This window comes from Loxodonta africana, chromosome 19 (genome assembly GCF_030014295.1).
Source record: "Loxodonta africana isolate mLoxAfr1 chromosome 19, mLoxAfr1.hap2, whole genome shotgun sequence".
Lineage (NCBI taxonomy): Eukaryota > Metazoa > Chordata > Mammalia > Proboscidea > Elephantidae > Loxodonta > Loxodonta africana.
The window spans coordinates 59,589,968-59,613,576 of record NC_087360.1 but is presented as its reverse complement, the minus strand read 5'-3'; positions in this window follow the sequence as shown (position 1 = coordinate 59,613,576).

The following is a 23,609-nucleotide window of genomic DNA, read 5'->3' as shown; positions in this document are numbered from 1 at the left end:
GCATGACAGTCAGTTGGAAGTGAAATGACTGTTGTGAATTGTTCCAAAGCAAAAAATGAAAATATTATTAGATCCTTCGTAAGGTCCAGATACTACAACATTAAGTCTCTACAGGATATTCTCAGCCCTTCGGCCTCCTTCCCTCAATAAGAAAAAACATTTGTATTTTTCCAAGTTCAAGTAATGTATTATAAATCCCTGTTGACAACGTTGAAGAATTTGGGCTTCTCCCCCAGGTCAAATCCGCCATCTTTAATCTGGCAAAAGGTAGACAGCAAGTCCATTTCTCGGCAGAAGGAATGTGAGCACACAGATGCTAGGCAATTTCCTGTGGTCATGCACTGTTAGAAGAGAGTTTTAAAGTTCGAATGGGTGGAGTATCTTTTCATTCTTTCTGTTTCTTCCTTTCTTTCTTCCTTTGGGGTTTCATTTTTATTAGACACACATAGTACTTCATATTCACTTACAATTTTTTAAATTATATAAGATTTCAAGGATATGATAAAGTACAGAAAATGATAAAACCAACAATCAAATACCCATTATTCGAATTTATCAAATGGCCACATTTTGCCACATTTGCTTCAGATCTGTACTTAAATATTTGAGATAAAAACATAAGTGAGTGTCTTAGCTTCCTTACAAGCTCCTTCCCTCACTTCTCTAATCCTACTGTCCCACAGAATGTTCATCATTCATTCATGCATACAACAAATAAGCATTCAGTGGCTACCACCGAGAGGTAAGACAGCATAGTGTTTAAGCCTGTGCTTGCATTTGAATCCCAGCTCTACTTACTAGCTGTGTGGCTTTGGGCAACTTAGTTCACCTTTCTGTGCCATCTGTAAAAAGGGAATAAGAACAATACCTACCTCACTGAGTTGGTATGAGGCTTCCAGGATGTGAAACGTGTAAAGCACTTACCACAGTGCCTGGTGCCTGAATAAGCACTGACCGCCCGCTGGTCCTTACTGTTCCTCTGAGCCTGGTCCTGATTCAGGCCCCAGAGATACAGTGACAGAAAAGACTGGCAAGTCTCAAGGAGTTATAGCCCAATGGAGATGCCTGTGAACAAATAAACATACCAATGTTAAAAGCTATATTTTTCAAAATTTCATTTCCACAACTATCACCTTGGGCCTATCTGAGTTTTGGAATTTGTAGCCAGATACATTAAGAGAAACCCATCTTAGCCACTCAAGGTTTTCAAGTTCTCCCAGTCATAAAAAGATTTGACACCATTATCCACACATGAGGTATTTACATATAGGGATGGGAATGGTGGGAGGGTGAAAGGTGACACGACGGTATGTTTAATCTCCCCACATAGCTTTCAAATATGGGTGTTTTTGAAGTGAAGAGGAAATAATAAGGGGTAAAGAGATTTGTCATGGATTGAATTGTGTTCCCCCAAAATACGTATATCAATCTGGCTAGGCCATGATTCCCAGTATTGTGTGATTATCTACCATTTTGTCATATGTTGTGATTTTCCTATATGTTGTAATGATGATGAAATGGGGTTAGTGGCAGGCATGCTAAAGAGGCAAGATTCAATCTACAAGACTGGATTGTGTCTTGAGTCAATCTGTTTTGAGATATAGAAGACAGAAGTAAGCAGAAAGATGGGGGACCTCATACCATCAAGAAAGCAGTTCCAGGAGAAGAGCACGATGTTTAGACCCGGGGTTCCTGCACAGAGAAGCTCGTAGACCAGGGGAAAATTGGTGACAAAGACCTTCCTCCAGAGCCAACAGGGAGAGAAAGACTTTCCCTGAAGCTGGCGCCCTGAATTTGGACATCTACCCTACTAGACTATGAGAGAATAAACTTCTGTTTATTTAAGCCACCCGCTTGTGGTATTTCTGTTATGGCAGCACTAGATAACCAAGACATGGTTGAAACAATTGTTCATTTGGGGCTTGACCAAGTTGCAAGATGTAATCTATGTAAAGCACTTACCATAGCACCTGGTGCCTGGTTGCATGCTGGTCACTGAATACATGCTGGTCATCACTGTTTCTCTGAGTCTGAAAGCAGTTCTGATGTATTCCACACATTCTCTAGTAACATTAACAAAAAAGTGTTCAGCTCTATCAGGGTTCAGATCCAGTGAGAAACATCCCAGCTTTATTTTTTACCAGCAACAGCTCTGGGAACAGGAAGATGGGAGGCAACAAGACTTGGGTCACTATGATGTACTCCCAGAATGACATGGATTCCTTGTGAGAATCTGGCATGGTGGGCATCTGGATCCAAGAGATATTCACTTGACTCTTACAAGAAACTCCTTCCGTTGCATGAGTGCTGAAACAAAGGGACCTAAACAGTTTTCTTCTACCTGCAGTGAATCGATGGCCCATTCTGATTTCAAATATCCAAGCACAGAATTAAGAACTACTTTGTATTTTTTTTTTAACTTTTTTTTCAAGAAGACAAACATAGTTATGTTTCAATTATATACCTCGGTAGGATGTTTCATATAAATTATTTCATAAATCAGAAAAAAAGTCCTTTTTCAGGTCATGCACAGTGATGTACTGTTGGTGGAATATGGTCCCTGTTGGAAAACTGTTAGCTGCTTGAGAGAAAAAACCCAGAAAAAACGAGGCTTAAAGGCCATCCCATCCAGACTTCCACAAACTGGACTACATCAGTAACACCTGGGAAGCTCGTTGAAAACACGGCTGCCTGCTTACTCCCTTTAGCTGGATCTGATTCAATGGTTTGGAATAAAGTGTAGGAGTGCGATGCGTGTGTGTGTGTGTGTGTGTGTGTGAGAGAGAGAGAGAGAGAATGAATCTCCCCCTCCCTATTCTCATGCCCAGTCAGATTTGGGAACCAATGAGCTAGCCCAATCCCAGCATCTCACAGGTGAGAAACGGAGAACCTAGAGAAGTGGAAATGACTTGCCCCACATCATACTGGGAGTGTTTGAAACATGCATTCCCTCCACCTCAGCACCAGGGCCTTACATACAGTTCAAGTTGAGTTAAAATGCAGCCAGCCACCTTTGTGAGGCCAGGAGTCAGCTTCAATGATGCAAGCCAGTACAGTTTAGAGATTAAGAGCACCAGCTTTGGGGCTGACAAAGCTCACCGATCCACTCCTTGGCCACTAATCACACTGGAGGCAGAAGCAGATAGTAGATAAACTTAACTTAGTATTGTCCCTGCTGCTCCAGCTTCTAATGGGAGATTTCAATTAATGTCTCTGCAAAATTGCAAATATCACAGACCTTTAGGGTCACTCTCAAATTTTTTGAGTCACCAACACTGAATTCATGAATATCAAATGATATTGAAATTATCCCTCCAGCTCCCTACCAACCTCCAAAGGAAGCCGAGTCAAGGGGTCTTGGCTAAGAATTGCATTGGACCCTTGCTAGAGTGGTCATCTCACAGCTGCTTTGTAGTTAACTAGTTCCCACCCCTCCACCCAGTGCAGTTCTACAAAGCAAAAGGAAATTTGTACGGGAAGTGCCAGAGGGTCAGAGGAGGAAGCCCTCAGCGGGGATCTATCAGGAGTTCTGGGAAGCAGGAGAGAAATCAGGGATGTTCTCAGAAGAGAGCCTCCTTGTGAAGAATTTAACTCGTTCAAGTTCTGAAAAAGAAAAGGCTTATCTTGTGCACACTTCAGATCTTCTTAGTTTCTTGTACCTACCACTCGTTATTTCCCCACTTCAGGAAAGAACATTGACATCTTTGACATACCCAACCTACCTTGCTGGCAAGGAGCTCTGGTGGCACAATGGTTAAGCACTTGGCTGCTAACTAAAAGGTTGTCGGTTCAAAGCCACCAGCAGCTCCGTGGGAGAAAGATGTGGCAGTCTGCTTCTGTAAAGATTCACAGCCTTGGAAATCCTGTGGGGCAGTTCTACTCTGTCCTGGAGGATCCCTATGACTCAGAATTGACTTGATGGCATGGGTTTTGGGGCTACCTTGCTGGCTGGCATGTTGTGGAGAGTTAAGAGACAGAGCAGCTTCAAAGCGGACAGAGCCTATGCCCACCTCCACTCGGGAAGATGGAGCCACTTATCAAGGAGTCCATACCCTGAGGGTCCAGGGGGTGAATGACTGCAAAGTGAGCTGTGGCTCACAGGAGACCTCAGTGTGATGGAGGATTGCCTCATAGAGAGGTGATGACCAGGACCACTCTGGAGGAGGCCAAGATCAAACCCTGCACTTTCCAACTGGACATGAGGGAAAGGCAGGTAGTAAAGGGACTCACCTCACTTACCTGTTGGTTAAAAAAAAAAACAAAACAAAACCCATTGCTGTCGAGTCGATTCAGACTCATAGCAACCCTATGGACCCTATAGGACAGAGTAGAACTGCCCCGTACGATTTACAAAGAGCACCCGGTGGATTTGAACTACCGGCCTTTTGGTTAGCAGCCAAAGCACTTAACCACTATGCCACCAGGGCTTCCACCTGTTGGTTAAACAGGTACAAACTGCAATGCCTTTGCTGTTGTTAGCTGCCTTAGAGTTCAGTGGTCCAACATGTTCGCCTGGCCCTGCATGGATTATGCATCAGATTGTTGTGATCCATAGGGTTTTCATCGACTGATTTTTGGAAGTAGATCTCCAGGTCTTTCCTCCTAGTCTTTCTCTAGTCTGAAAGTGACAGTTAAACCTGTTCAGCATTATAGCAACAAAGCAAGCTCTACTGACAGATAGATGGCGGCTGCACATGAGGTGCACTGGCCCGGAATTGAACCTGGGTCTCCCACATGGAGGAGCCATGTGTCCTCTTCTGGTCCCACCCCATCATTTCAAAGATTATTTCTAAGATCTTTTCCAGCTCTAAAGCACCACGATGTGCCTCTGCCATGCCTGAGCGATTGTCTTGGCTGTCGGTGGAGTAGCTAGCTGGCAGACTCCCTAATACCCAAACTACTCATGGTAAATAGTGGCTGGGGAGCACAGGCAGAGAAGCTGAGTCTCCATGATACATTTGTATTGGAGAGCTGAACGCACATTCCTCAAAGAGCTTCAGAAAAGTGATGGTCTCCCCCAGGGCTGTTCCCCTCCTGCACTCACTCCCACTCAACATCCTGCTGGGCCTTTTCCAAGAGACTGCAGATTCAAAAGCTAAAGAAAGATAAAGGTGGGTGAAAGGCTGCTCTCTGCTTCTGCTCTCAGCCCAAATTCCCTTCAGCCCCTGGAGCCCCGCCAAAAAAAAAAAAAAACTTTTTTTTTTTTTTTAATTACCGCCCTTCCCCACTCTTCATTCTCTTCTCTCTGAGGCAGGCGATATACTTCAGGCTTTCGAAGTTCTTAGAGAAAGAACAGCCTTTAGGGCTTTTTCTGTGCAGGGATCAGGATAAGAAAAGGCAAAAACATTCCAAGGCCTAAACAAAAAGGCTTTTGTTGCCCACCAAACTGGAAGCAGTGCGCTCCGCGGACTGGGCCCAGGGCTGCATGACGTTTGCAGACATTTTGAACTGAGCCCGACCTCGCCACCCTCACTAACCACTAGGAAATCTGTGTGGGGAGGTTAATTTATGCAGATTCTAATGAGCCAGCATCGATTGTCACTCCTACCTAGCAATGGCTATGTGAGGACAAAAGGGTAGGTGACTGGTTAGGGAATTTCTAGTACATTTTTTTTTTTTTAAATCATCCTTTTCTTCCCTTGGTGGTGTAGACGGTTTACACTCATCTACTAACCTAAAGGTTGGTGTTTCGAACCTACCCAGGGGGGCCATGAAAATTACAGCCAAGAAAACCCTATGGAGCACAGTTCTACCTGTAACACATGGGGTCACCATGAGTCAGAATCAACTCAACAGCAATGGGCTTGGTTTTTTGGTTTTCTCCCCTTGCTTTTTTTTCAATCTGACACTTTTGAGCACCCACTATTAGCCGTTAAGACCTTTGGGAGACAAAAATACCATCCCTGCTCATCAGGAACTCATACCTAGCAAATCGTTCTCAAGCCTTTTTAAAAACACCAACGTCCGGCCCCACCCAGACAATTGAAGCCATATCTTTGGTGGTGGGGCCTGGGTATCTGAAGTCTGGAGATCCTTCTGGTTGGCTTTAACATAAATCTAGGTCTAAGCTCCATTGACCTAGGGTGAGAGACAGAAAGGGAAGTAGACGGAGGGAAAACAATTCAGCTAAAGCCAGAGCAGGTAGCCGGGAAGAGCACACCACCCCTGGTAAGGATACAGACAATGGAGTTATATTGCCAGTACTCCCTTTAGGAAGTTTACAGGGGGAAAGAAGGCAGTTTCACAAAATCTAACAGGCGGAACATCCCCATCAAAAATCTAATCTGGGCCATGATGTTCCGACAAATTAAAAATATTGGATAACGTGTATAAGAGGAAAGCTAGCTCTGAATTTGAGGAGTGTGAAAGGAAAGGGACAGTTACCAGGATCAACATTCAGAGAATAGTTAGTTCCACATTAGCCAAGAAGAAGCAGTTTGCTGGCCCGAGTATCGACTTTTCTCCTCCTAACTAATAAGTCTTCAGTTCTGTTGGTTTTTGGACACAGTGTTATTTTTTTTTTCTCCATAAAAAGTACTTTGCTTTTACAAACTGCAACCAGAGAGTGTAATATAAAAAAAAAAAAAATTTTTTTTTTTTTTTTTGTAATATAAGAAACCAAAAAAAACCCATTGCCATCAAGTCGATTCCGACTCATAGCAACCCTATAGGACAGAGCAGAGCGCCCCGTAATATATATGAGTGTGGTAAAACTGTATTAAGTAGGGCTTCGATTTTGGTTCATTCTAGTTCAACTTCTTGCTGAAAATTTGCATTTTCACCCCAAACCCATTGTCACTGAGGCAATTCTGATGCCTAGTGACCCTATAGGATAGGGTAGAACTGCCCCAGAGGGTTTCCAAGGAGCAGCTGGTGGATTTGAGCTGCTAACCTTTTGGTTAGCAGCCAAGCTCTTTAACCACTACACAACCAGGGCTCCTAAAACAAGATACCACTTTACATTCATCAGATCAGCAAAAAGTGGGACGTCAAAGAATATTCTCAAGTACACTGGCATATGTGTGAACTAGGACAACCGTTCTGAGACATAACCTGGCAGTCCTCCATGATATTAGAAACGCATATGCATATGAGCTGGTAAGCCCTCTCCTAGGGGCATGCTCTGAGAAAACTTGCATAGCTTGCATAGGGATAATGCATATATATCCAAGGACATGTATTAAACACATAAGACTTGATACATATCGGGAGAGGGAATGGGAATTGGGATAAGGAATGAGAGAAAAAAAAATTAATAAAGCTAAAATAAAGTAAGAGTGGAGCTGTGCAAGGTCATTTATGATAGCATGCCCTGAACTGAGAAGCATAATTAACTAGATGCTCTCTATCTGAAGTCCAGTTTAATTAATTACTTAATTAATTACTTAATTACCATGACTCAGTCTCTTGGAGCCAGGTCATTCCTTGGCACTAACAAAAGCCAAGTCTTTAAGGCAGGGGCCAGTTTCAGCCAAACATGGCCTGGGTGATGTCATACATACCACGAGTGCAAATCATTTCTACAGGTAACAATAGATTTAAAAATCTTTGTCATTCCGACCAGCGGAGAATGCACAATTGAATTTTGAAAGATACACAAGAATTTAAAAATTAGCTTTTTCTTTAAAAATCTAATGTATTTTGTTTTGTAAAGTGAAGATTTAGTACCCCTGTTGATTCCCCCAAAATCCTGGGGTCACAAGGTTGGGGTTGGTAAATGTGGTAGGCAGAATGCCCCCCACCAAAGATGTCCATGTGCTAATCCCCAGAATTTGTAAATATGTTACAAGGCAAAAGGGACGTGGCAGATGTAATGAAGTAAAGAACCATGAAATGGGGAAATTAGCCAAGATTCTCCAGGTGGGTCCAACCTAATCACATGAGTCCTTAAAAGTAGAGAACTCTTCCAGCCTGACTGGGATCAGAGAGGGAGATGTGACTATGAAGAAGGGTCAGAGGGATGCAACATTACTGACTTTGAAGATGAAAGAAAAAGCCACAAGTCAAGGAATGAGAGTTTCCTTTAGAAGCTCGGAAAAAGCAAGGAAATATATTCTATCCTAGAACCTTCAGAGAAGAACCCAGCCCTGCTAACATCTTGATTTTTAGCCTAGCGAGACCCGTGTTGAAATTCTTACCTACAGAATTGTAAAATAATAAATTTGTGTTGTTTTAATCTACCAGTTTGTGGTAATCTGCTACACCAGCAATTGAAAACTAATACAGTAACTACATTTTGACATAACTAGGTCTAGGGTTAGCTTTTTTCTTAACTTTTCCTGCCCAAATCCTATAGATTCATGAGCAGTATGACTCAAGTGAGGCAGGACTGTGGGAAGCTCACAGAATGTTAGAATTGGAAACTATCACAGAAGTACCCTAGTCCAGCTGCCCACTCAAACCCACCATTCCTCCTCAACATCCCTGACCACTGGCCGGTCAGCCTCTGCCTGTAAAATGGTGGTCTGAATTCCGGCGCCTGGGCTATGTTTAACATAAGAGTACATATTGCATTGGGCAAATCTTCTGCAAAAGGCATCTTTAAAATCTTAAAAAGCAAAGATGTCACTTTGATGACTAAGGTGCACCTGACCCAAGCTACGGTATTTTCAATTGTCTCATATGCATGCAAAAGCTGGACAATGATCAAATAAGCATCGATACATTTGAATTATGGTTCTGGCAAAGAATATTGAATATAATATGAACTGCCAGAATAAACAAATCTGTCTTGGAGGAAGTACAGCCAGAATGCTCCTCAGAACCAAGGGTGGAGAGGCTTCATCTCACATATTTTGGACATGTTACCAGGAAGGACCAGTCCCTGGAGAAGGACATCATGCTTGGTAAAGTAGAAGGTCAGCAAAAAAAAAAAAAAAAAAGAAGAAGAAGACCCTCAACAAGATGGCTACAACAATGGGCTCAAACATAGCAACTATTGTGAGGATGATGCAGGACTGGGCGACATTTCATTCTGTTATAGATGGGGTCAGTATGAGTCTGAGCCTACTAGACAGCACCTTATAACAATAACGTAGCTGCCTTAGCTATGTGTTTTTGATGGATTTTTCAGGGTCGTTTTGCCTAGGGAGCCAACCCCTGAGTGTCTGGTCATCTGTTTTTGTACTTGCATACTTCATCTTTAACTACACGATTGCCCTGGCCTGGCGTTGCTGGCTACTCGACAGAATGCTCAGAACTCCATCCAGCAGGTCCTAGAAAGAGGGCCTTATGGCCAACTCCATGGGTCATCCTGAGAACATGCAACCAGCTCTGATCACCTCCTGGGATATAGGACAGGAGTTCTGTCCTTCTGGTCCACTCTCGGAGATCTCATTGCTGTCAAGACCAGAAAGCTGATATATCTGTATTCATCTCTATTAGTATGTATATCTATATATTTTATATTATTTATAGCAATATAGGTAACATTGTTGGTGATGGAGAGAATCTCTATATAACAGTAAAAGATTCAGTTTCCTAAGATATTTTTTAAACATATGTTAACCCAACCAAAAAAAAGAAAAGCTTGATAGCTCATTTCTTTCCATCATTGTGCTAAGTAATAGTCCACTGTATGCATGTACCACAGTTTATTTACCCATTCTCCTATTGAAGGATTCCAATTTTGGGCAATTATGAATAAAGCTGCTATAAAGATTAGTGTGCTGGTTTTTATGCAAACATGCATTTTCAACTCACTTGAGTAAATACCTAGAAGTGAGATTGCTGGGTGCTATGGTAAATCTTGTTTGGCTTTGAAAGAAGCTAACAGACTGTCTCCAAAATGGCTAAACCATTTTAAATTCCCATCGGTAATGAATGAGAGTTTCTGATGCTCTACATCCTTGTCAGCATTTAGCGTTGTCAGTGCTTTGGATTTTAGCCATTCTAATAGGTGTGTAGTTATTTCATTGTTTTAATTCCCTAGTGATCCATGATATTGAGCATCTTTTCATATGCTTATTTGCCATCTGTATACCTACTTTCGTGAGGTGTCTGTTCAGATCTTTCGCCCATTTTTAATTGGGTTGTTTGTTTTCCTATCATTGAGTTTTAAGAGTTCTTTGTATACTTTGGATTCAAGTCCTTTATCGCATTTGTGTTTTGCAAATACTTTTTCTCAGTCTGTGGCTTGTCTTTTCATTCTATTACAGTGTCTTTTGCAGAGCAGAAATTTTTAATTTTAATCAAATCCAATGTATCAACTTTTTATTCCATGTGTCATGCTTTTGGTATTGTATCTAAAAAGTGATTGCCAAAGCTGAGGTCACCTAGATTTTCTCCTATACTATCTTCTAGCAGTTGTATAGTTTTGCGTTTTACATTTAGGTCTCAGACGCACTTGGGGTTGATTTTTGTGAAAAATGTAACAGGTTCTTTTTAGGGGATCTTCAGCCTCAGTGGAGGATGGGGAGAGACTAGAAAGAATGCTGAGCTGGCTGGGTACACAGAATCCTGGGTGTATAAATAGGAAAACAAGTACGAAGCACTGGCGGCTCAACAGTTAAGTGCTGGACTGCTAACCAAAAGTTCGACAGTTTGGACTCATCAGAGGGTCTGCGGGAGAAAAGACCTGGTGATCTGCTCCCGTAAAATTTTCAGCCTAGGATATCTCACTCCTTCGGGAGCAAGTAAGAATGAAGAAAACTAAAGATACAAGGGAAGGATTAATCCAAAGGACTAATGGACCACATACCACAGCCTCCACCAGACTGAGTCTAGTACAACCAGATGGTGCCTGGCTACTACCACTGACTGCTCTGACAGGGATCACAATAGAGGGTCCCGGACTGAGCTGGAGAAAAATATAGAATAAAATTTTAATTCAAAAAGAAAGACCAGACTTGCTGGCCTGACAGAGGCTGGAGAAACCCTGAGCGTATGGCCCCCAGACACCCTATCAGCTCAGTAATGAAGTCACTCCTGAGGTTCACCCTTCAGCCAAAGACTGGGCAGGCCCATAAAACAAAATGAGACTAAAGAGGCACAACAGCCCAGGGGCAAGGACTAGAAGGCAGGAGGGGACAGGAAACCTGGTAATAGGGAACCTAATTGAGACGGAAGAGTGTTGACATGTCGTGGGATGGTTAACCAATGTCATAAAACAACATCTGTACTGTTTAACGAGAAATTAGTTTGTTCTGTAAACCTTCATCTAAAGTACAATAAAAAAATAAAAATTAAAAAAAAAAAGATTTCAGCCTAGGGAACCCTATAGGGCAGTTCTAATCTGTCCTGTAGGGTGACTATGAGTTAGAATCAACCCAGTAGCACACAACAACAACAACAACATGTAAAACAAGGAAAAGAAAAGCTTACCACATCTCAATGGCAATTGGCACAGAAGCCCAGTGATACACTTTGCTTGTTGGTAGAGTTGTCCTCCTCCAATGAGTAAAATTGTGCCTAACACACAAGTCAGTTAAGATGAGAAAACTGATCTAAGGTAAGTGTTAATAGTCAAAACTCACTCATATTAATATCTGGGGACTTGGTGAAGACTTCAATGGAACTTCCCCTAAGGGAGTCTACGGTGATGGTTGGTAGGTGGGCATTTTGTAACTTAACGTCTGAAAGGGGGGCAGTGGTGGTTCAGTGGTAGAATTCTTGCCTCCTATGCTGGAGACCCGGGTTTGATTCCTGGCCAATACACCTCAAGCGCAGCCACCACTCATCTATCAGTGGAAGCTTACATGTTGCTATGATGCTGAACAGGCTTTAATGGAGCTTCCTGACTAAGACGGACTAGGAAAAAGGTCTGGCGATCTACTTCTGAAAAAATCAGCCAAGGAAAACCTTATGAATTACTTTCGTGCAATCCCATTGTGCATAAAGTCACCGTGCGTGGTAGGGGGAGGGGGAAGGCTGACTCAAGGGCAACTAACAACAACAATGTCTGAAAGGAGTTTTCATATGTGCCCCAGAAGGTTAAGAAAGTGATAAGAGCTGTCTTAGTCATCTAGTGCTGCTATAACAGAAATACCGAAAGTGGATGGCTTTAACAAATTGAAATTTATTCTTTCACAGTCTAGTAGACTACAAGTCCAAATTCAGGGCCTTATCTGCAGGGAAAGGCTTTCTTTCTCTGTCAGCTCTGGAGGAAGGTCCTTGTCATCAATCTTCCCGTGGTCTGGGACCATCTCAGCACAGGAACCTCAGGTCCAAAGACGCATTCTGCTCCCGGCACTGCTTTTATGGTGGTATGACATTCCCCTGTCTCTCTGCTCGCTTCTCTCTTTTATCTCTCAAAAGAGATTGACTTAAGACACTATCTAATCTCATAGGTTTCATCAATATAATGGCCACTAATCCATCTCATTACATCATAGTGATAGGATTTACAACACATAGGGAAATCACATCAGATGACAAAATTGTAGGCAATCTTACAATACTGGGAATCATGACCTAGCCGTGTTGACAGGTATTTTTGGGGGACACAATTCAATTCATGACAAGAGCCAATTTATAGATTTGCGGAAGACAGAGTTTTCTTCCACTCTCTCCAAGCAGAATAATTTATAGTGTGAAGGGATTCTCTGCTCTTCAAGGCACAGTAAGACTGATCAATGTAGCTGTGTTGTTCCCCTCCTCCCTCCTTCCCCAGTTGATAATACACATGGTCAGGGCCTGAGGCCAAGGAGTAGTTTGTTGCTTGTTATTAGACATAAACCCATCTCCTTTATCTAGTCTGATGACTCTTTTTGCTCACATTCAATCCACAGATCACAGAGAGAACCACTTAATCACCAGCCACAAGGATCTCAGGTTACAAATTACACAAAGGTAAGAAAATGTCAAGCTGATCCCTTCTTGTTATTTTTTCTAGCTTATTACCCCTGTCACATGGGTCTGGTTTATAATAGCTCTCCCTCGTCCTCCCCCAGCACTTCCTTTCCCTCCTTTGACCTCAGTCCTGAGCCCTCTTGGGGACTCCCAGAACTCTTGCCTGGGCCCAGACCCACCTTTAAGTCAAGATTTGAGCTGCTTTCTCTGGAGTCCCCAAACTCTGGCCTAGCTACCCTCTTGTTCCCTGGGCTCCATCCAGACCCTCTTTATTAAGTTCTGTATCCCCAGACTCTTTCTATATGCATAGACAAATTACTTACAGTGCCTTCTCAATTCTTTCAAAATCTTTCTAGCTGCTTTGCTTCTGGTCAAATAATGTATTGAAAGCAACTCTTGCAGCAGTCCAATTGGCATCAATTCATCTTCTTGTCCAATTTTTTTTCTTCTAAAGCTTCCTTTTTCTTCTCATCCACACTCCTTTGAGTTCACAAATGAGAATTCACACTCACTGACTCGGCATGTAGGCCCATGATAACATGAGCATGTTAACAAGGAGTATCCTCCACTTTGGGTCTCTGTCTGGCTTGCAACCCCATTCTGAAGGAATCTGCCCCTGTCTCTAACTGAAGCAGCCCTGAGTGGTTCCTTTCACTGCTCACCATGTTGGTACAGTGTAACCCTTCCTTCTGGCCTCAGTTGATTGGAAAACAGGTGGGCACTTGATCTCAGGGTGGCGAGCCTCAGAAAGTTTGGGCCAAAAAGACTCAGAAGGACCAATATCATTAATCAGGACCTCTCTCATAAACAGTTTGATTGGGATATTGGTTGGTTGTTTAGTTGATTTGTTAGTTGGTTGGTTGGTTGATTAACAGCAGGAACAAATGTTGGGAGATCTACAGAGACTGCAGTTTGCATAATCTAAGAGGCTGTGGGAGCCACAGGGCAATCCACAAGGCAGTAGAAACCTTGTGCCAATACCCTACTACATGGGGCTCCCTGAACAGTCTCTGTTCCTGGCAATCAAAAACCAATCAGTCAGCATATATCTACCCCATATATTATCTTACTTTGTCCTGGCAAAAGATAAGAAAAGAGTTTTGTTAAATGATTTTTTTTTTTTTTTTTAGAAAGGTCCTATTCATTAGAATAAAGCTTGCACTTGGAGTCGATAGGCCTGGCTATGCCACTTCCCAGTCATGAGACTGTGAGTTCTCGAATAATGGGAGATGTCACCCTTCCACTTCATAGGGCTATTACGACAGCCACGTACAATCACTTATATGGAATTGTCATCATCATTATCATCTAATTTAGCCTCTCATTTTTCTAGATGAGGACTCCGAGGCTCAGCAGGGGAAGTGATTTGCAAAGATGGCCAAGGAAGGAAATTTCAGGATGTTGACACCTCCCTAGGTTAACTCTAAACCCGCCAATGTCATCTTCCCCCAAAGAGAGAGCTCATTCAGCTGTAGAGTGGGCAAAGCTGTCCAGTTATTCTTATGGGACAGTGAATCTGCAGACAACCATTCAGTAAGAAAATGAAGCATTTGTTTTCCTTGCCCAAAGGAACAATATCCTTGTTTTCCTGAATGAGTCTAAATGGTTGAGACAGGTGGATTAGTGAGTGTTACTGTCTACAGGGGCTGGACAGTCCTCAGACCTCTCTCCCCTTACAGCGGCAGTTCCTCTAAGGAAGGTGGAGCAAGTCAATCAACCTGGATTCGGAAGGTGCAGAAAGAAGCAACACCACTTACAGCACTTCCCCAAGAAATTTCTGGAGGACCGAGGCCCAATGCTTTGACTTATTTTCTCTGACACATGGTCCAGACATCAGTGTTTTCTGACATTACATTCTGAAATACAGGTCCTCCATGAAACAGTTTATCTCAAAACACTCTCATCTCTGCCTTCTCATTTGATTCCCTGTACACACTCCAGGTTGGACTGTTTGAGGCATAAACATAAACACAAAAGAGGGATTTCAGGGAAAGTGGTTGCGGGGGCACTGAACATTGTTGGGCACCTATTCTGCTCTTTCACTTGATCAACACAACTCAGCATCCCAAGTATTATCATCATCATTTTATAGATGAGACTCAGAACAGGCACTCATCTACAGTGACGCTGGTTGGAAGTGACGAAGTTAGGATGCTAGTCCAAGTTTGTCAAAGCCTATGTTGTCACCAGAGCTAGGTGGTGCCAACAGTTTGCACTAGACTGCTTTATGCTCCTGTAAAGATTACAGCCTAGAAAACCCTGTTGGGCAGTTCTACTCTGTAATAGGGGTCACTATGAGTCAAAAACTGATGGAACCTAACAACAGTGATAACAACAACTAAAAGTTGGTGGGGTGAAACCACCCAGTAGTGCCACAGAAGAAAGGCTAGGCAATCTGTTTTTGTAAAGGTTACAATCTGTTTTTGCCAAGAAAACCCCGTGAAGCAGTTCTACTCCTTAACACATGGGCTTGCCATGAGTCAGAATTGACTCAATGGCAACAAGTTAATGAGAAAGATGAGCAAAGGAGTCCCTGGGTAATCTAGGGACTCAGAAGACACAAGCCCATGGCATTCAGTTAGTACAGAATATTCTTCCTGGCCATTCACTGAGCAAACTATCTCATCCTTCAAATCCCAGCCCACCATCCTTCCTCCAGGAAGCCATTGCTAAGCTCTGAGGTCTAGGCTCAGTTGCCCTCCTGCTTCCAATATCGCATAACTTCCCATTTGAGGACACTCAGCCTGTATTGTACTGCCTGCTTTTTGGTCTGCATGGCCCCATGAGGTTAGGGACCATGTTTGTCTTGTTTACTCCTGTGTCCCCAGCACCCAGCACAGTGTTCAGCCTATTGTTGTTGTTGGGTGCTGTCTGGTTGATTCTGACTCATGCGACAGAGTAATAGTGCCCCACAGAATTTTCTTGGCTGTAAACGTTATGGAAGCAGATCGCTAGGTCTCTAGCACAGCCACTGGGTGGGTTCTAACCACCAACCTTTGGCTTAGCGGTTGAGTGCTTAAACATTGTGCCTCCAGGGCTCCTGTTCAGCATATTAGAGCTGCCTAATTAATATTTCTTGAGCAAATGTTGACTGCAGCTAAGCCTACCTTGCACATGAATTGCCTCTCAGAGAGCTGTTAGCAATAACCCAGCCTCTGCAAACACAGCACTAATAACAGAAAACTCCATCCTCATCCCACACGATGCCCATTCTCTCCATTGTTGTTCACACTTCAGTCACACTGGCACTTCTTGAGTTCTTTGAATATGCTGCATTCCCCTATACCACAGAGCCTTTGCACACACTATTGTCTCTAACCCTACCACCCACTCTTTTTTCTAGATCTCTACTTAGTCATCAATTCCTTCTCTGACCTCCCTGAATACATCAATTTCCCTAGCTCACATTTCTGTAGCACCATATGCCTCTGTCTCATATCATTTAGCACATGGCTCATGTCTGATTGCCTTTCTTATACTGCAAAGGCAGGCATGGTGCCCTTTTGATTTGTTTACCCTTCTATCTCCAGCACCCAGCACAATGGCTGTCAGATAGTAGAAGCTCAATACATTGTGCATGAACAAAAGATTGATGGTTAAATTGAGACCCGTGCAGGGCAAGAAGTTTCTAGGGAGGGGAAACAATTTGAGCAAAGCCCTGAGGACAGAGATTATGGTGCATTTTAAGTCGAATAAAGAGCATAGATGATGAGGGAAGAACGGTGCGTAATGAAGCAAGAGAGAAGCAGGCAGGGCCAAATGATGCGGGGTCTTGTAAAGCATGTTAAAGGCTTTGGACTTGATCCTAGGGGAAATGGGAACCCATCAAGGGAGTTTAGACAGGGTGATAAATCTCCTGTTTTGCACAGGAACTCTTATTAATCCATGTCACCACATCTCACACTTTATCAAGTTGGTTTTTTCAAGTCAAAGGACAGCATATTAAGTGCCATCATGTTTGACTGAGTTTATTGCTCTAACTTTCTGAGATAGTCTTGAGCCTTCAGTGTGTCTTGCTTTCCAGCTGGACATCATTAGTAATTTCAGGTAATAGAAGAAGGCCCTCCTGTCAAGAAATATCAAAAAAACCAAAGGCAGTTCCCGTTATGGATTGAATTGTGTCCCTGCTTAATATGTGTTGTAAATACCAACCCCTATACCTGTGGTTATAATTCCATTTGGGAATGGGTTTTCTTTGTTATGTGAATGAAGCAATATTAGTATAGGGTATCTCATACGTTAATCTCTTCTGAGACATAATAGAGCAGATTGAGTAACCAACCAAGCTAGCAAGCACAGATGGGGAAGACAGATGCCATGCCACATGAGATCTCCAAGGAACCAAGAAACAGAAGCTAAAAAGAGGCAAGGACCTTCCCCCAGAGCCCACAGAGAAAGAAAACCTTCCTCTAGAGCTGGTGCCCTGAATTCAGACTTACAGCCTCCTGAACTGTGAGAAAATACATTTCTGTTTGTTAAAGGCACCCATTTGTTTATTTCTGTTATAGCAGCACTGGATAACTAAGACAGTTCTTCACAGTTCCTCCTCACACTGCCCCAAATCCTACTTCCTCTGGTACTATGAATTCCAATTTTAGTTTCTTGGAATATCCCTTTAGTTGGCTATAATCCATTGCCATCAAGTCGATTCCGACTCATAGCATCTCTACAGGACAGAGTAGAGCTGCCCCATAGGATTTCCAAGGCAGTGGATCTTTACCAAAGCAGACTGCCACGTCTTTCTCCCATGGAGCTGCTGGTGGATTTGAACCACCAACCTTTTAGTTAGCAGCAAAGTGCTTAAGCACTTCACCACCAGAGACCCTTTAGTTGATGATAGATGCTTTTACCCCTCCATACACTGCACTTTTATATTGTTGTTAGGTGCCATCGAGTTGATTCTGACTCCTAGCGACCCCCAGGTGACAGAGTAGAAAATTTCCATAGGTTTTTCTAAGCTGTAATCTTTATGGGAGCAGATCCCCAGGTCTTTCTTCCACAAAGCTGCTGAGTGGGTGGAACCACCAACCTTTTGCTTGACAGCCTAGCACTTAACCATTGTGCCACCAGGGCTCCTTTATAATTTTATACCCATGTTCTTTGTTTTTCAAGGAGTGTTGGTGGTACAGTGTTTAAGTGCTCAGCTGCTAACCAAAAGGTCAGCAGTTCCAACCCACAAGCTGTGTCACTGGAGAAAGATGTGGCAGTCTGCCTCCATAAAGATCACAGCCTTGGAAATGCTGTGGGGAAGTTCTACTGTCCTATAGGGCCACTATGAGTCAGAATTGACTCGATGGCAATGCACTTGGTGTTTTTTTTTTTTTTTTTTTGGTTTTGTTTTCTTTCTTATTTCCTGTTTTGCTCCTTTTTTTTCAGTTGCTGTGGATTTGATTCTGACTCATGGTGACCCCATGTGTGTCAGAGTAGAACTGTGCTCCATAGGGTTTTCAATGCCTGATTTTTCAGAAGCAGATGGCAAGATCTTTCTTCCAAGGTGTCTCTGGGTAGACTCGAACCTCCAATCTTTCAGTCAGTAGCCAAGAGCGTTAACTCTTCGCACCACCCGGGGATTCCTCTGCTCCCTTTGTCCTCCCTACTTCTAGTTTTATGGAACAATATTTTAAGATAAGAACATTTGAAAAAGAAGGTGGAGAGGAGCAATTTCCTTGTTTACTTCAAATACATAAACTGCATTTCTTTTCTCCAAAGCAATGTGTTCTGTTTTTTCCTGTTATCTGATATGTTTCAGTAAGTGGAACATTTGCTTTTTGTTTGCATGTATTCCAAAAACTGTCAGAAACCCAAGATTCGATAAGAATTTTGGAGGCAGGAAAAACTCTGGCTATTTATTCTTTGAGAGTCAACAACATCCTTCTGATTAGAAATAATTGTCACTGGAAGAAGTGACAGCCTGATCTCTGGCACGGTTACAACCGCATTAACTCTGTCCATGTCAATAGCTCTTTATTTGCTGCTTTCGTGGGTTTGGTTTTGTTTTGATATATAAAAATTCCAAAATCACCATTTTAAAATCATTATCCTTTAAGAATTATGATGTGTTTCAAATATCTAGAATTCAACTTTTGAAATGCTTTCCCTAAATTATAAATATTAAAAAATCAAAGTAAGAAGAGGTTGAATTTTTTTTTTGTTATAATGATCAATACACACCAAAAACATACAGTAATTCATCAATTTCTACACATATCATTTAATGACATTGATTACATTCTTCAGGTTGTGCAATCATTCTCACTATCCCTTTTCAAATTATCCTACTACCATTAACACACGTGCAATACACTTTAAGCCAAACTCCCTATTTCCCCCAAGTAACCAGTAATTACTTACGGCTTCTGTATATTTGCTTATTTCATATAAGTGACATTATACAATACTTGTCCTTTTGTGACTGACTTATTTAGCTCAGCATAATGTCCTCTAGGTTCATCCATGTTGTGGCAAGCGTAAGGACTTCATTCCTCTCTCTAGCTGAGTAATATCCTATTGTGTATGTATACCACATTTTGTTTTTCCATTCATCAGTTGACAAATATTTTAGTTATTTCCACCTTTTGGCAATTGCGAATAGTGCTACACTGCACATTGGTGTGCATATGTCTGTTCAAGTCGCTGCTTTCAGGTCTTTTGGGTGGAACTGCAACTTTTTGAGGGACCGTTAAACTGTTTTCTACAGTGTCTGTGTCAACTTAACATTCCCATCAGCAATGGATGAGGGTTTCCATTTCTCCATAGTCTTGCCAACACCTGATGTTTTCTAGGTTTTTTTAATCATTGCCATTCTAATACGGTTGAGATTGTATCTCATTGTGGTTTTGATTTGCATCTTTCTAATGGACAGTTGTACTCAGTCCTACAGGGTTGCTATGAGTCAGAATCTACTTAATGGCAACAAGTTTTAGTGGCAAATGACTTTGAGCATCTTCTCATGTGCCCGTTGGCCATTTGAATAGCCTCTTTGCTGAAATGTCTGTTCAATTCCTTTGCCAATTTTTTTGATTAGGTTGTTTGTCTTTTTGTTGTTAAGTTGTAGAAATATTTTTTAGACTTAGGATATTAGACCCTTATCAGATATATGGTTCCCTCAAATTTTCTCCTAATCTAAGCTATCTTTCCACTTTTCGGATAAAGTCCTTTGATGTACAAAAATATTTAATTTTTATAAGTTCCCATTTACCTACTTTTCCTACTGCTGCTCATGCTTTTGTTGCTGTATCTGATAGCCCATCGCAGAAGCCTAGGTCCCACAGTTTCATCCCTGTATTTTCTTTTATGAGTTTTAGTTCTTCAGATTAAGGTCCTTGATCTATTTTGAATTGGTTTTTGTGTATGGTATGAGGGGTTGGATTCTGGTTCATTCTTCTGCATGTAGAAATCCAATTCCCCCAGCATCATTTATCAAAGAAACTCTTCCTTCTTTATTGGATGGATTTAGCATCCTTATTGAAAATCAGTTGCTCATAAATGTCTAGATTTATTTCTGGGTAGGAGCTGTTGAATTTTTTTTTTTTTTTCATATTTAATTTATATTTGTAAGAAAATCAACACAAAAAGGAGAAACAGGAGGAGGAGGAGAAAACGACAAAGGAAAAGATCATTGTACCTTCATTACAGCTATAATTTCAATCATAAAATCTATTTAAAAAAAGAAAAACAAGAGTATAAATTTGCTTTACCAAATTTAGACTAAAAGAAAAATTATGCCTGCTCCAAAACAATTAATAAAATGATGGAAAAGGACAGATCTGAAAACAAAGACACATGGCACATTTCTACTGCTCCTGTCTTCTCTCCGGGGTAGTATTGACCCATTAAGATGCTTCAGCTTTGTTGTATGCTCTTGATTGGACCCCATTTCTCCATCTTGCCTACAAACTACCCAATCAAAGCAACCATTTTCCATCAAGTCATGCCAACTCATGATGACCCCATGTGTGTCAGAGTAGAACTGCTCCACAGGGTTTTAAAAGCTGTGACCTTTCAGAAGCAGCTCATCAGGCCTGTCTTCTGAGGCACCTGTGGTTGGATTTGAATTGCCAACCTTTTGGTTAGTAGCCCAGCACTTAATCATTTTTACTATCCAGGGACTCCTCCTACAAAATCCAAAGAGATCAAAAAAGAGAACTGGTGGTGAAGGGTTCTACTGAAATCCAGAGACAAGGTGTTCCATGATTCATGAAGTGTTCCATAATGCCAGTTTCAGAAAAGGAGGGAGCCAAATCTGTGCTAACTTCTTAATAAATGTCTCCATTTCCAGTGATCTCCACTTCCCTTTCCAGATGATTATAACTTGCTTATTAAATATTCTGTTTTAAAGTCTTATCAAGGGTGGATAATAAGTTCACTGTTCCATTGCTTGTGGAATTGCTCTCGCCCCTCCCTTTCTGAAAGCTGTGACCCATTTGTCCATCTTCAGCATTGTAAGCACTCCAACAGAGCCTCGAACCTGCTTCTGGGGCGGCCAGCCCTGTATTAAATCAGAACCTCTGACCTCACTTCAAGACATTAACCAACAAGCAGGTATCCAAAAGCAAAAATCTTCATTAGTTGGAAGAAAACAAATTCTTCCTACATTTTTCAAACTCTAAGAAAGCGCCAGAATGTTTTTAGCTTTAAGGTCAAATGGGATTCATGAAACATACTCAACTGATCAATTGGAACTTTGAGTTAGTGTTTCACATGCCAAGTACTATAGTGTTGCACATGCCAATTCAACAGCCCCCTCCCTTTAAGGTCACAGGAGGTTTTAGAGAATGGCCCATGACTACTGCCAAGAGACCCTTGGGCCAAAGCTGGCTCCAAGCTGCTCATTATTAATGAGTCCACAGGGAATCAAATTGTGAGGGACTCTCAGCGGCCGGCTTACTGCTCCCCCCTCACTGCCTTTACCTTGGGATGGGGGAGGTAAAGGATGGAATGGGAGCCTGATTCTATTACCACTTGACTGATTAAATCCAGGTGCTCTGTTTATTTTGGAACACAAAAGAGCACACCAAGAACCTAAAACCTGCACCACAAATAGGAAACAGCATTCCAGAGATATTGGTATCAGAAACCTGAAGACCAAGACAGGCCTCTTCTCAACCAGTGACTTTGGTCCATGGTGGAAGCCCATGCCTGTGCCTCATGGTGTAAAGGGTACCTCTGCTTCCTCACCCTGGGTGGTTCGAGGCTCAGCTGACTATAAATTACATATGTATTTTAGATATACTTGGTCTGTCCCCTCTCCTTACATTGAAAAGCAAATGGTTTAAACTTGATCCCAGCTATGCAGTCTCAAAAGAGACAGTCCTTATAAACTGGCCATTACAATCACCCTAAAAATGTATTCTTAAAGAATAGCAAGAACAAGGGTGGTATTGGACAGCCAAAGAGAGAAGCTGGGGAAGGAATGGAGGATTTTGAGGGTAAGAACAGCCTCACTGAATCTAATTACTTTCCAATGCTTATTGAGATACAAGGAATTTGTGGTGAGGTTTTCTGAGTCCTTTGTACCAACGTGACCCCATCTCTGCTTCCCACTTCTCTGTCACACACACACACACCCATCAGATGCCTGTCTCCTCAGTTTCTCTCTCACAGCAATAGCTCTGAGAAGTTAAAAAAAAAAAAAAAAAAAAAAAACCCTCCTTTTTCCTCCTGACGTATAGGGATCCCCTGCCCCTTCTATATTTTCATTGGTGATGTGGGTCTGCAGAAAAATACAACATCCATCATCTTCTTCGAAAGTCTTCGTGTCCAAAGGATGACACCTCACTTGCATACTGACATCCCTTCAGCTCGCATACACTGGAGAACATGCTGTGTTAGCAGCAGGAGTCCCACTCTGGCGCTAGGTGGGCATGTCTGGGCCTCAGTCTCTTCATCTATAAAATGAAGGAGGAGGGCAAGGCCACCTCTCAGGCTTATTTCCACTCTGTAGCTCTGGTTTCCACGTGCTTCCCTGCTCAGGCAGGCTACATGTCTCTAGAGCTTTTGGTTTAAGCTCTCTTTGACATTCCACCAAAGAATGCAAACAATAGGAAAAAAAGACTAGAAGGAAACTGGTTAAAATGTAGCAGTGATATATCCATTTTGGAGCCTTTGGTTGTAAACTTCAAAAAGTCTACTTTAACAACTTGAGCGAGAAGGAGGGTTTGTTGGATGGAATGGGGTAGGGGGGAAGCTGATCAACAACGTCTTCGAAAGGACAGATGGAAAGACAGGCGTAGGGACTTTTGGAAGATGGAGCTGTGGACTGTCCCGTTATGTGCTGACATCATAGTCACTCATCTCCTTTTATTCCTGATACTTCACTAAAGATTCCAGTTCCTGGCAGGAAAAAAAATCTCTTCTTTTTTTTAGTCCAGCTCAGTCAAATACCTACTCCTTTGGCTAGAGGTGCAGGGTCCATTGACTGACAGCCAACCAGAACCACAGGAGAGGGAGGAAGGGGATTTCCTAAGGAAGGGATACTGGGTGGGCAAAATCAATAGATGTCCACTACAAGTGGTTACCTCTAGGTTATTAGGATTTTTTTTCCTGCTTTTTTATGCTTCTCTGTGATTTCTAATTTTTTTTTACATTAAACTCCTGTTTTATGATTGTGTATGTATGAATGAGTGTATTTTTGAGATCAACACTGAACTCTCTGACCTGCTAGTATGAGTATATGTTAATCAAAAACTCTTTTCTAACCAATGGGAAGGTTTGTCCAGCACGAAAACTCCCAGCACTCTGGAAGTGGGGAGAATATTAGCCTTACAGATAATAGGTGTTGAATATTGTTCTGTAAAAATGGAATGGAGAACAAGCTACAT